A 15,255-nucleotide genomic window follows, 5' to 3' on the forward strand; every position below is an offset into this window, starting at 1 on the left:
CTACTATCCCTAGTTTTTCTAGTGTTTTTTAAAATGAAGGGGTGCTGTATTTTGTCAAGTGCTTTCTCTGTATCTATTGAGATGATCATATGATTTTTGTCTTTAAGTCTATTGATGTGATGAGTCACATTTATTTCTGTATGCTGAACCAAACTTGCATCCCTGGGATGAACCCCACTTGATTGTGGTGCATCATCTTTTTAATATGTTTTCACATGTGATTTGCTAGAATTTTATCAAGAATTTTTGCATCTATATTCATCAAGGATATTGGTTTGAAGTTTTCTTTCCTTGATCTGTCTTTGTTTGGTTTTGGTAAAAGGGTGATACTAGCTTCATAGAATGATTTTGGAAGGGTTTCTTCTTTTCTATTTCATGGAATATTTTGAGGAGTATTGGTGTTAATTCTTTCCTAAGTGTCTCCATGGTAAAGTCACTTGAAGGTTTTGTAGAACTCAGCTAAGAATCCGTCTGGTCCTAGGGTTGGTAGGTTTTTGATGGTGTCTTCTATTTCATCTCTTGAAATTGATCTGTTTAAATTGTGTACGTTTTCCTGATTCATTTGGGTAGTTCATATGTCTCTAAAAATTTGTTGATGTCTTCAAGATTTTCTATTGTATTGGAGTATAAATTTTCAAAATACTTCCTAATTATCTTCTGTACTTCAGTAGTGTCTGTTGTGATATTTCCTTTTTCATCATGAATTTTAGTAATTTGAGTCTTCTCTCTTTCTCTTTGTTAGCATGGCTAAGGGTTTATCAATTTTATTTAGTTTTTCAAAGAACCAACTTTTTGTTTTGTCAATTTTTTAATTGTTTCTTTTGTTTCAATTTCATTGATTTCAGCTCTGATTTTAATTATTTTCTGTCTTCTACTGCTTTTGGTGTTGATTTGTTCTTTTTCTAGGGCTTTGAGATGTAATGTTAGATTATTTATTCATTGGCTTTCTATTTTTTAATGAATGAGCTCAACACAATGAACTTTCCTCTTAGCACTTACTTCATAGTGTCCCAGAGATTTTGATATGTTGTATCACTGTTCTCATTTACCTTTAAGTATTTTTTTAAATTTAATCCCTGATTTCTTCTGCTATCCATTCATCATTTATAAATAGCATGTTGCTTAGTCTCCAGGTGTTAGTTTTACTTTTTATTATATTTTGATTTCTTTCTTTTTAAATTTTTTTTAGTTGTAGATGAACACAATACCTTTATTTTATGTATCTATTTTTATGTGGTGCTGAGGATCGAAACCAGTGCCTCATATGTGGTAGGTGAGAGCTTTACCACTGAGCCACAACCCCATGATCTGATAGAATGCAGGATAGTATCTCTATTTTTTTTTTTTTTTTTTGTATTTGCTGAATTGCTTTGTGGCATAAGATATGACTCAGATCTCTCTTCTTGGTCGCTCTCTCACTGTGTGCTCACGTGACCTTCACTGGTGGGCTTGCTTCTCTGTGTCCCAATCTCCTTCTCTTAAAAGTAGATTAGGACCCACCCTAAAGACCTTATTTTTAACTTAATTGACTATTTAAAGACCTTGTATCCCAAAATGATCACGTGGGGGTTAGGAGTTCAACTTAGGAACTTTGAGAATGGGGGGGGGGGGGCAGGGGGACACAACAATTCAGCCCCTAACACTGCCCAAGGTCACAAAGTTCAGAGCCATATTCACACTGTCCTGAACTGTTTCTTACATGGTGAGATCCAGTCGCCCTGGCCATTTACATAATCAGAACTGAGCCCAAAGTGACTTCATCACGGGGACACTTAGGAAAGCTCCCTCCCTTCTCCTTATTATGTGGCCTGTTTCCCAGAGCTAAATAGAAATTTCAGTCATTCTTTGGCTTCATTGCTGCCATGGGGACATCTACATCTGATATTTAAAAGGGATGAGAACATGGGTGGATGGAAGCTGCAGTGGTTGTTTGTTTAGACACGAGCACACGGAAAAGCTAAGTGAGGTGGTGTGATCTCAGAGGGTGGGCTGGAACTGGAAGGAGTTTAGTCTCAGGGGACCCCAAGAACTGTGCCATTTCTCCCCGGTACAGCTCTCCCTGTGAAAAGTCATCACACATTCATCAGCCTGACATCCTGAAAGAAAGGTTTTTTCCAATCACATTTATGATTCAAAGCCTATTTATTAGGGAGAAATACTTTGGAAATATGTGAAAACAAAAAGTGAATAAAACAAAGTGAAAGTTTTTTTCCTACCTTTTGTTTGATTAAAATATACATTTATGATTTTTTTTGGTACTTTGTCTTACCTGACTGATTAAATTAGATTTCCACTACCCTGTGTAATAATATTCCCTTGAATGGTGAGAGAATGGTTTCCTTATTTTGGGGGATAACAATTTTTTTTTTAGTAAGATTAGCTATTAGTGATCTATTCAGTTCAATGCCACTAAATATAGAATCACCTCTTGGAATCCAACTTGTTCTCAAACAGATAGGGAGAGGAAATTGGATCCTATTTAGGTAGAGAGTACAGTCAAGCCAAGGAAATCAGTGGTTAAATGACACAAGCCATGAAAGAAACAATGGGCTCAGTCATAAAACTTTTCCTTCTCTGTACTGGGAATTGAACTCAGGGATGCTCTATCACTCAGTTATGACATCTCCAGCCCTGTTTATTTTGAAACAAGATCTCACAAAGTTCTGAGGCTTGCCTCAAACTTGAGATTCTCCTGCCTCAGCCTCCTGAGTCCCAGGATTACAGGTGTGTACCACCAAGCTCATCTTCAACTTTTTGGTATTTTGAAAGCATATGAGCATTAGTACTGATTTTGGACCTAGGACAGAGGAGTCTTTCTCCCACCATCACAGCCATATTATGTTTGCACACAAAGCAGTATAGTTTCTGGTATGTAGATGGCACATAGGATTAAGGTGACCAGAACTCCTCTTTCTTCACAGTAGTCCTAGTATGAGTTTTGGTTTTGTTTTGTCTTGGTAGAATTAATAAAGCATTCTTTTACTCTCTAAGTTGTCTGTGTTTGGATAATAAGGTGTATGTTCATCTTAACCCTAGTACATACTGAATGAGCAAACAGAGAGTCAAATGAATGAATTCCTAGTCTCATCTAAAAGTCAATGCCTCTGTGGTAGCACTCTGAATACATTATCCAACAGAAATCTGGCTAGCAGTGTTTTGCAAGAAGTGTAAGCCACAGAAATAAAAATTCAGTTTTCCTAATTTGGAAGTAAAAAGATTCCTCTTCTCTCCCCAACTGTCTTCACTCTTCACTTTCCCCATTTTCTTTAAAAACATTAACAGAGATGAAGCTTAGCACAGCCTGGAGACATTAGGGTTCGGGGGAGAAAAAGGCCATTGCAATGGAAGTAGACCCTATGGATCATCAGATTTTATTTTATTTTCTCTTATGTGGGATGTAACCTTAATCTGATGGTGATGTTTATAACATTTATCTCTGAAATTAACATTGGCTCCATTGGATCAGGAATAGAAGACTTATTTGAGCTTCAAAAGTGGGATACATATTTTAGCTTTTGGTTTCTGTGTTTTGTCCTTTGACCTCTCCATTTCTGAACACCTTGAGGTCAGGGAACAAGAAGTCCCTTAACATGTGTAAAATAACAACCGCTGACCCTCCAGGCCTTGCTAGGAATGCATGCACATTTGTGGAAGTTCTCTGAGCACTCTGACAGCAGGCAGAGCTGCTGAAATCCTGTCCTGCCCACAGAAGTGTGATACAAGCCCTCCAGTTAGCATTAGCAGGAGCTCTAGGCCCAGGGTCCACAGTGGCCAAATCTCTTTGAAGCTGTGGGCTATTACTCCAGGTATTTTCTTAACACCTGTGAGCCAAGACAAAGGAAAGTTTATGGGGTAGGATCCTGCTAAGGAACAAATGCCTAAGGGAATGCAGGAAGCTAATTAAGGAGGAAAATCAGAGGCCTGCTGGGATTTCATTTCCTTGAGTGCTCTAGACAATTATGGGCAGGTTTTATCAGACTCTCTGATGTCATCTTGTGGTTCTGTCCCCATCAAATGTCAGCCCCAGGCATTTGAGAACACCTGCTGGGACAGCAAGTGTAAGGAGGCCTCCAAACTGAAGCCCAGATGCACCAGGCTAGGAATGAAGGAAGAGAGTACCATCCCGATGGTCAAGATCAGAGATGACCTAAGCAGATGTGAAGACAGGGACACATACATAACAATGTGTTTCAGGATGTCAGAGACCATGCAGTAAAGCCCAGAAACAGGAAAGGCTACTAAATAGTGTCCCAATGTCTCAGAAGTCATAACTCTAGGAGTCTAGCAGGGACAGAGGACGTGGGAGGAAGTAGGGGTAAAACAGGGACAATTAAGAATCAGAGTGAAGATGGGAAACAGAGCACCTGCCGTGCCTGCCCCCGGGGGAGACTGTGGGCCAAAATCTGCAGAGTTCCCATGGCAGAGAGGCAGGCTGCAGAAGGGCACTGAGAAAGGCTCAGCTGTGAATTCAGTGGGCAGGACAGGGGCTCAGGCTCCAAATGGAGACCTCCAAGGGGGACGAAACTATCACCCACTCTAAAATTGTCACTTCCTAGGTGAAGAGGTAAATCAGGCTGTGTGGACTGAGAGGTCTCTCGAGCTCTTGCTGAACCCCAAATATTTCTCCACCTCCTTGTTTGGATCTCGCCTCTTAAGGGAAAAAACTTTACATGATGGAATCTTAGCTTGTTTCAGGTTAAAGCCTCATTTTAATGGGTCTGTCACCTTACAAAAGTCATACCTGCTATTTATTTATTTGCTTATTTATGGTACTTGGTATTGAACCTAGGGGTGCTTTACCACCGAGCTACATCCCCAGGGACACCCTTTTAAAATTTTTAAATTTTGAGACAGTGTCTCCCTAAGTTGCCAAAGCTGGCTTCAAACTTGTGATCCTCCTGCTCAGCCTCCCAAGTTGCTGGGATTACAGGCGTGAACCACACTCTTGGCTTTTCATTTTTGTTAAGGAGCACAGTTGGGGTGGTAGTTATTTTGGAAAAAGGGTGTATAGAATGGTTATAATCTGGGCTTTGGATAGAGACACAGGTTTAAGTAATTGCTTTGCCACTTCCTAGATCTTTTCTCATTAGCAAAGTGAAATTAATGACAATTAGGGATTTAGTGAGATTTAAACCTGTGTCTTTACATCATCAAACCTCATCCAATGAGACTAAATGGTTTATGAATGGATATGTTAGGGAAAAATTTTACCACTCTTCCTTCAAATGCTGGAGATTGGGGCTGGATCTCCCTCATTTACTCATCCAGTCTGCTCTAGGGAATTAGCACTAAGTCAATTATTGACAGACTGTGGCTTTGCCTGACAATGTTCCCATTTATAAGCTCTTTTATAATAGACATAAATCTCATTAAAGTTCCTAGAGCTGGCTGTAACCCCTGAGGTAGGCAGATATCTATGTATGTCTAGGCAGCACAAATTACATTGTCTTAGTAAAAATAATAGCAAGAATAATAAAAATTGGGTTGCAGTGAAAAGGCTCCCTTATGAATACTATCCAAGGACAAAATTACAGCAATTTAGTTTAATGATCTTACATGGCTTTATTTTTGATTTTAGAATAGGTGTCACTTCATTCCATAAAATAGAATAATTGTTCCAAGGAGTTGAGCAGAGGAGGTTGATTTTGTAGACAGAAAAGGGTTGAAGAAAACAGATAAAAAACAATTTGGTCATTTCAAAGTTATTTTCCCTGTAAGATGGGGACACAGAGAACAATAGAAAAATAACTGATTGGTTAACATCAGTTTACTTTAGTTTACCTTTTATTGTCTTGGGATTAGGCAGAGGGGCCTTCATTATCATGTCATTTGAGACCAACTTGTTTGGGAAATTTGGCAGTTATCTCTAATTCTGATTTCTCAGAAGGTTAGATAAGAAGCTCAGTTTCAACTTGGTAACATGGAACGTTAGCATGAATGACTCCATTTTGATTTATAGCTTAGTCTGTTGGAGCCGAGTGTGGGAGTTTAGTCCAAAACAATGGCCTTCTGTAATTTTTATCCTGTAAATTACAAAGGTGACCACATTTCATAATACATTGATCTAAACCCATAGAATATACGCCAATAGTGAATGTTGACTGTAGACTTTGGGTGATTACCATGTGTCAGTGTAGGTTCATGAGTTGCAACAAATGTACCATTCAGGTGGGGATTTTGATAATATGGGCACTCTGCATTTGTGGGGGCCAGGTGTATATGAGAAATCTCTCCACCTTCCTCTCAATTTTGCTATGAACCTAATACTAACATTTTTTTTTGAAATCCTACTGTATGCCAGGAACTGCCTTAATGCTTTAAATGCATTTTTTTCATTTAATCCAATAGTGATTCCATGAAGAGTCAATATTAAATCTAAGTGTGTTCTTCATTAACAAAAATCAGATACACAGGCATTGTCAGATTTTTTTTAAATTGCAAGCTCATTTCCCATTCTGTAATTATGAGAAATATCATGACTCACCCAAATTCTATGTACAGTTTTTCTGCATACATCTTTTCAATAAGACAAGGTACATTTATAGATTTGAGATTTTGAATTGCATTCTTTCAAGTCAAGTCCTTTTGTTTCTTCTAAATCTTACTCCAACAGACCAAGAAGGAAGATTAAAAAATCTCAAAATCTCTAGAGAGAGGACCCAGGCATCAATATTTTTGAAGGTTTTTTTTCCCCAAGTGATATTGTTTTTTAATTTCATTTCATATTTTTGGTACTGGAGAGTGAACCCAAGGGCAACTTTACCACTAAGCTACATGCCTGATCTGTTTTTTGTTTGTTTGTTTGTTTGTTTTTACATTTTGAAACAGGGTCTCACTAAGTTGCTGGGGCTGGTCTTGAAATTGTGATCCTCTTGCCTCAGCCTTCTGAATTGCTGGGATTGCCACTATGCCCAGTTTCTTCAGGTGATTCTAATGTATAGCCAGTTAAGAACTACTGTTCTAGCTGAGCTTGGTGGCACATACTTATAATCCCAGCTACATGGGAAGTTGAGACAGAAGGATCACAAGTTCAAAGCTGGCCTCAGCAAATTAGCATGACCCTCAGCAGCATAGTGAAACCCTATCTTAAAACAACAAATAAACAAAAAAAAAAAAAAGTAGAAAGGTCTGGGGATGTACCTTGGTGGTAAAGCACCCCTGGGTTCAATCCCCAGTAACAATAATGAAAGCACTATAGTTCTGCAGAATGGAAGGAAGGCACAGAAAATCAGACCAATGTGTCTCAAACTTAATGTGCCTATGCATCACATGGGGCTCTTATTAAAATGGAGATTACGAATTTGTGGGTCTGGATGTTGCCTGGGTATTTGTATTTCTAAGCAAGCTTCCAGGTTCTCAGTCCACACTGAGTGGCAGCAGAGCATGAGAGTGCTTATTCTCAAACTTTGCTGCATAGCAGAATCTGCAGATAGATCTTTACAATAAATCAATGCTCAGCCTGCACTCTTAATACCCGATAAACCAGAATTTCAGGGGTAGGATTAGGCATTAATAGTTTTTAAACTCCTGAGGGGATTCCAGAATACAGCAAGGGCTGGGAACCAGTACAGTAGAATAAATTCATACTAAATCCCAAAGATAGTAAGTTTAACCATGTTGAAATTAAAAAAAGAGCAGAGGAGGTTGATCCCTTAACTAAGGATGACAAAAAAAAATCTATATTACTGAAGTTTTAAAATCTTAATTTGTTTTACTTGGTCTAGAAGAAAATGTTTATGCTCTCCTTAAGAAATCCCTCCACCTCACCACACCCTTGCAAAGTGAGTTCTCAGTGTCTCTGCAGTTGCCTGATTCTATGTGTGACTGGGATAAGCTTACATCCCCGTATCCTGCCATATCACGTTGCTTTGCTCAGACATGGGATAAGCTGGCTTTCTAAGGCATGAAGTCCAGAAAATTTAAGAACATATGAAATCTGTTTAAAACAAACAATTTGGTACTCATGGAAACAAGAAGCTTAATGACTTTGTCCAAGAAAGCTGTCTGGAAGGACATCTCACTGATCTCAAGTGGCTCTTGGTTATCAGTCTCTGGGACCATCCCAACTGGCTGGAAGCACATCATTTGGATGATATCTTGGGGGCTGTTAGACAAGGATTTCAGGATCTCACTCCATGTTTAATTCCAGAGGGACAGATATTTCACTTTTTTCTTTGTGGTCTAACAGAGAATATTGTTTTTCAAATAAGAAGTCCTAAAAATAAATTCATACCAGCACTATTTCATTTGACCTTCATTTTTTTCCCAGTGTGTGCTAAAGGGTCTTGTCTAAGGTTTTTTATTTTTATTTTTATTTTTATTTTAATGAAAGTTACTGCTTTTCTCCTGAGGTTATTCTAGCACATGACACAACCAGGCAAGTCTTACCTAGTGATCTTGTGTCTCCTGTACCATGTGCTATGCAAACTTCAAGACTTCCTGCCTCTTGAAATCTTCTGGAATCTGTCTCAGGATAAAGGTCTCAGCATGATAGTTGCCACATCATATGTTCTCCCCCTCAAACAAACAAGCTGTTGAAGGTAGCATGGTTTCAAGAGAGTTCTCTTGAGAGAAGATGGACATGAAGCCGTCCATGAAATGCTACTTGAAGTAATACCAGTGATATTCTTGAAACCTGTAAGCAACTTTCTTCATGCTCAGCAGTGACAGAGGAAGCAATAACAAATTCAAACAATCTGACTTGTTTTACCTTAGATAATCTCACTGTATCCCTTCTGCAAAGACTCCTGAGAGGAAGGGTCCTTTGCCATAATTCCCAGTAATTGGCCATCCTCCTCCAGTTACCATAGTCCAACTCCCTGGTCCATGCTGAGCCCCTGATGAGGTTTCTGGTCATGCATAGTCAAACCCTGTCTGTGCTGTCTCTCCTGGTTCCTCTTGGATTCATCATCCTTTCCCTTTCTCCAATTCTAGTTCTGTGAAGACCTTGCTCCTTGCTTTCTTATTTTCTAGAACCCAGAATCTTTTGTTCTATTTTAGAGAAGCCAGATAACAACTTTGGAAAATTCTCAGCTCTGATTGTGTTAGTCAGCTTTTCATCATTGTGACAAAACACCTGAGATACTAAAATGGAAAGAAGGAAAGGTTTATTTTAGCTCAAGGTTTCAGAGATTTGAGTCCATGGTTGCTTGGCCCATTGCTTCAGGCCTGTGGTGGCATAATACATTATAGTGGGAGCACATGGTGGAGGAGAGTGCTAACCTGGTGGTGGCCAGAGTCCCTATATGCCCTTCAAGGGACACTCTCAATGATCTAACTTCCTTCCACTAAGTCCCACCTCTCAAAGATTCTACCACCTCCCAATAGTACTTCAGGATGGGTTAGCCTTTAACACACAAGCCTTTGGGGGATATTCCAGATCCATACTACAGCACTGACCAGCAAAGATGGCCAAGGGTAATGCCGGGAACAGGCTGAGAATGGTCTTAGTCTACTTTCTGTTGCTATAATGTATTGTCACAGACTGGGAAATTTTTAAAGAAAAAATATTTCTTATAGTTCTAGAGGCTGAGAAGTCTATGAGCATGACTCCAGCATCTGGATAGTCTTCTTGCTTCATAGTGGAAAGGATCATATGGAGAGAGAGAGAGAGAGAGAGAGAGAGAGAGAGAGAGAGAGAGAGAGAGAGAATATGAATAAAAAGGGATCNTGGAGGGGAGAGCAGGGAAAGTAGGGGAGGGGAGGGGAGGGAGAGAAAGCAAGGTTTTATAACAAAGGATAACCGCTGTAATAACAGCATTAGACTATTCTTAAGGGTGGAACCCTCATGGTCTGATTACGTTTTAAAGATCACAACTCTTAATACCATTAAAATAGCAATTAAGGGGCTGGGGTTGTGGTTCAGTGGGTAGGGCGCTTGCCTCATATGTGTGAGGCACTGGGTTCAATTCTCAGCACTGCATATAAATAAATGAATAAAATAAAGGTCCATCAACATTAAAAAAGTGGCAATTAAATTTGGAAGAGACATTCAAAGAGAAATTAAATTTTGGAAGAGACATTCAAAATCCATGCTGAGATTTAATTATTACGATAAAGAATGGAATCAAGGGCAGGGGTTTATTTCTTTTTGAGCTAACCATCAATCCTGGCTCAGAATTCTCCTCACTGAGGTTTTCTCCCTGATATACAATAGCAGTCCAGAATGCCACAAGAAGGTAGCAATATTCCTGTGCTTTCAGTTGTCACAGCCCATGAACAGGGGCTTTAACTGATGAATCTTCCACACTTACTTAGTGAGTCCTGTAGCTGAAGAATATCTTTAATACATGAACCTTTTAGTCAATCAAAGATTAAGATGACAGTTATTCCTTTTTGTCTTTCAGACATCAAATCAAAATTTGCTGAGCAACCAGTAATGTGCCCTCGGACTTGGTGTGGCTGATTATTAAGACAGAGTTCTCTGCTTTTCCACGCAACCACCATGGATTTGTTACAGGCCGATGATGCGGGAGCCTCCTCCAAGGCATAGAGCAAGATGTAAGTGAGAAGAAGCCCCTGCCTTTAAGTGCAGATAATCCCCTTTGAGAGAGAGGACACAAGCTTGTGAACACATGTGAAAAGATGAGGGAGAGCAACCACGAAGTGCAGAGGGAGTCCTCTGTGGGTCAGAGGGGCTAAGGTGGCCTCTGGGATGCTCCTGAGGGCGTGGCGGTCAGGGGCGTCCTCATGGCTGTGTGTGCACGGGTGCATGTGTGTGCAAACATGTATGTGTGTATGTATCTTATGGAAATCTCTATAATAAGCAATAGCTAACAATTGGTGTTAAATTTGGAATTTGATTTCCTTAGCAGATGAAAAGCAGAATTGATTTTCAATTTTTTCTTGTATCAATTTTAGGAATTTATCTCTTAGGAATTTATTCAGGTAGGTTATCAAAGTTTTCGACATGAAGTGGTTTCTAACATTTCCTTATTTTTAGCGTCTTGATCATGTCGTGAGTTCCCTTCTCTCCCTTTCCTTCCCTTTTCTTTTCCAGTACAGGGAATTGAACCCAGAGGCACTCAACCACTGAGCTACATCCCCAGCCCTTTTTAAATTTTTGAGACAAGGTCTTGCTCAGTTGCTGGGGCTGGCCTTGAACTTGTGATCCTCATGCCTAGTTTTCTAAATTGCTGGGATTACAGGTGTGCATCACCATGCTCTGCAAATTTTCTTAATATCACTAAATTTTCCAGAAAAACAATTCTTGATTTCATTGTTTTCCTCTGTTCTTCTGTGTGTTTTCTTTTCTTTCTTTTTTTTAAATCAAGTTTTAGTTGTCTTATTTTTTCCTTCCCTTCTATTTTCTTTGATTTAATTTTGTTCTTCTTTTTCTAATTTCCTAAGATGATGCATGTTATTGATTTTAGAACTTTCTTTTTGTTTTAATGTAGGCAGTTGGAGCTGTACATTTTCTTCTAAGCACTGCTTTAACTCATCTCATTAATTTGGGTATGTTGTATTTTCATTAAACTCAATTTAAAACATTAATGTCTTTTGATTTTTTTGTCTCATTTATTATTTTTTTCTTTTAAATATATTAATTTTTCATTTATTCTTATGTTTTTAAATTTTAAAGTGTTTGGACACTTTGCATAACTCTTTTTTTTAAATTTTGAATTTAATGCCATTATGGTCAGAGACTCCTCTGTATTTTTAATTCATCTTTTGCACTACTAGGAATTGAACCCAGGGGTGATTTAACACTGATCCACATCCCTAGCCCATTAAATTTTTTTTTAAATTGGGGGACAGTGTCTTACTAAGTTACTAGGGCTGGCCTCGAGTTTGTAATCCTCCTACTTCAGTCTCCTGAGTAGCTGGGATTACAGGCATGCATCACCATGCTCACCTGTATTTTTTTTAATTAAATGAATAGTATTTATTACTCATTTATTTTCTTAAAAATAGATCAAAACAGAGGCAAAGTAAATTATATTTAAAGCTAAGGATCTAGAATCATCTACTTCCTTATAAAAGTGATAACCTATAACTTAAATTTATCATTTAAAAAAATTTCAGTTTTCAAGCATGCCTGGTATGTTTTTACATTATACCAGTACTTAAGGGGAACAAATGATTTGAATAGTCCCATGGAGATTTTTTTTTTGTAATGGGATTTATTCTATGTACTCAAAGTAGATTTTTCATTAACAAAATTGATTGGGGGAGGGAGGTGATACTCAGTTATTTCCAATCTGAAAGAATGACAACCAGAAGTTTCTGTAGCATTAGAGGATTCTGTCTCTGAACCTAGACTAAACTGGTGGGTTTTAAAAGAATATTTTCTTTGAAGAGGTGAAAACCTTTCTCAAGTACACAGATAAATTCTGTGCACTCTCAGTACCCAAAACAAGAAAGCAGAGCTGTTCAGGTTGTAGTTTAAGTATGGAGGCCCATAGCTAAGCTTACTTAGATTTGTCTAAGTAAGCTTAAAATGGCTCAAGAGGAACTTCAGAAAAATTCTTGGGCTGCACAGAGTACATTTTGGAAGCCCATGAACTGAAAAATATCAGCTGTATTTTTTTCTTTATTTATTTTTAGTCATACATGACAGCAGAATGCATTTTGACATATAATACATACATGGAATGTACATACATCAATCATATTGTCAATTCTATTCTGCTGCCCTTCCTATCCTCCTTACTCCTCCCCTCCTCTCCCATCCTTTCTCTCTATCCAATCTAATGTGACACACTTTTTTTCTTTTTCTCATTACAACATCATACATGTATTCTGTATAATAATGAGGTTCTCCTTCCATCTTCTGTGCAACTCCCCTTCTCCCTCTTTTTCCCTCCCACCTCTCTTCCCTATTTAGTGGTAGTCTTCTTCTCATACTCTTCTTCCCGATCCCATTTTGAGTCACCCCACTTATATCAGAGAAGACATTCAGCATTTGTTTTTTAGGGATTGGCTAACTTCACTTAGCATAATCTGCTCTAATGCCATCCATTTGCCTGCAAATGCCATGATCTTGTTATTTTTTAGTGCTGAGTAATATTCCATTGTGTATAAATGCTACATTTTTAATCCATTCATCTATTGAAGGGCATCTAGGTTGGTTCCACATTCTAGCTACTGTGAATTGTGCTGCTATAAACATTGATGTGGCTGTGTCCCTGTAGTATGCTCTTTTTAGGTCTTTTGGGTATAGTCCAAGAAGGGGAATAGCTGGGTCAAATGGTGGTTCCATTCCCAGCTTTCCAAGGAATCTCCATACTGCTTTCCAAATTGGCTGCACCAATTTGCAATCCCACCAGCAATGTATGAGTGTAACTTTTTCCCCCCGCATCCTTGCCAGCACTTATTGTTGTTTGATTTCATAATGGCTGCCATTCTTATTGGAGTGAGATAGTATCTTAGAGTAGTTTTAATTTGCATTTCTCTGATTGCTAGAGATGATGAGCATTTTTTCATGTACTTGTTGATTGATTGTATGTCCTCTTCTGAGAAGTGTCTGTTCAAGTCCTTGGCCCATTTGTTGATTGGGTTATTTGCTTTTTTGTTGTTTAACTTTTTGAGTTCTTTATATACTCTAGAGATTAGAGCTCTATCTGATGTTTGGGGGGTAAAAATTTGTTCCCAGGATGTAGGCTCCCTATTCACCTCACATATTATTTCTATTGCTGAGAAAAAACTTTTTAGTTTGAATTCGTCCCATTTGTTGATTCTTGGTTTTAACTCTTGTGCTATAGGTGTCTTATTAAGAAATTTGGGGCCTGCCCCCACGTGATGAAGATTAGGGCCAACTTTATCTTCTATTAGACACAGAGTCTCTTGTCTGATTCCTAGCTCCTTGATCCATTTGGAGTTGACTTTTGTGCATGGTGAGAGAAAGGGATTCAATTTCATTTTGTTGCATATGGATTTCCAGTTCTCCCAGCACCATTTGTTGAAGATGCTATCCTTTCTCCATTGCATGGTTTTAGCACTTTTGTTTAATATAAGGTAGTTGTAATTTTGTGGATTTGTCTCTGTGTCCTCTATTTTGTACCATTGGTCTTCTAGCCTGTTTTGGTACCAGTACCATGCTGTTTTTGTTACTATTGCTCTATACTATAGTTTAAAATCTGGAATCACAATACCACCAATTTCACTCTTCCTGCTTAGAATTACTTTAGCTATTCTGGGTCTCTTATTTTTCCAGATGAATTTCATAATTGCTTTTTCTATTTCTGCAAGGAATGTCATTGGGATTTTGATGGGAATTGCATTGAATCTGTAAAGTGCTTTTGGTAATATGGCCATCTTAATAATATTAATTCTACCAATCCATGAGCAAGGTAAATCCTTCCATCTTCTAAGATCTTCTTCTATTTCTTTCTTCAGGGTTCTGTAGTTTTCATTGTATAGATCTTTCACCTCTTTTGTTAGGTTGATTCCCAGGTATTTTATTTTTTTTTGAGGATATTGTGAGTGGAGTAGTTGTCCTCATTTCCATTTCAGAGAATTTGTCACTGATATACAGGAATGCCTTTGATTTATTGGTATTGATTTTATATCCTGCCACTTTGCTGAATTCATTTACTAGTTCTAGAAGTTTCTTGGTTGAATTTTTTGGGTCTGCTAGGTATAGGATCATGTCATCGGCAAATAGTGCTAGTTTAAGTTCTTCTTTTCCTATATTTATGCCTTTAATTTCTTTGGTCTGTCTAATTGCTCTGGCTAGTGTTTCAAGAACTATGTTGAATAGAGAGGGCATCCCTGTCTTGTTCCAGATTTTAAAGGGAATGCCTTCAATTTTTCTCCTTTTAGAATGATGCTGGCCTGAGGCTTAGCATATATAGCTTTTAACAAGTTGAGGTAATTTCCTGTTATCCCTAATTTTTCTAGAGTTTTGAACATAAAGGGATGCTGTATTTTGTCACATGCTTTTTCGGCATCTATCGAGATGATCATATGGTTCTTATCTTTAAGTCTATTGATGTGGTGAATTACATTTATTGATTTCTGTATATTGAACCAGCCTTGCATTCCAGGGATGAATCCCACTTGATCATGATGCATGATCTTTTTGATATGTTTTTGTATCCGATTTGCCAGAATTTTATTGAGGATTTTTGCATCTAAATTCATTAGGGATATTGGTCTGTAGTTTTCTTTCTTTGAAGTGTCTTTATCTGGTTTCGGAATCAGGGTGATATTGGCCTCATAGAATGAATTTGGAAGTACTCCTCTTTTTCTATCTCTTGAAATAGATTGTAGAGTATTGGTATTAGTTCTTCTTTAAAGTTCTTGTAAAACTCT

The sequence above is a fragment of the Marmota marmota genome, unplaced genomic scaffold, assembly GCF_001458135.2.
Source record: "Marmota marmota marmota unplaced genomic scaffold, marMar, whole genome shotgun sequence".
NCBI lineage: Eukaryota > Metazoa > Chordata > Mammalia > Rodentia > Sciuridae > Marmota > Marmota marmota.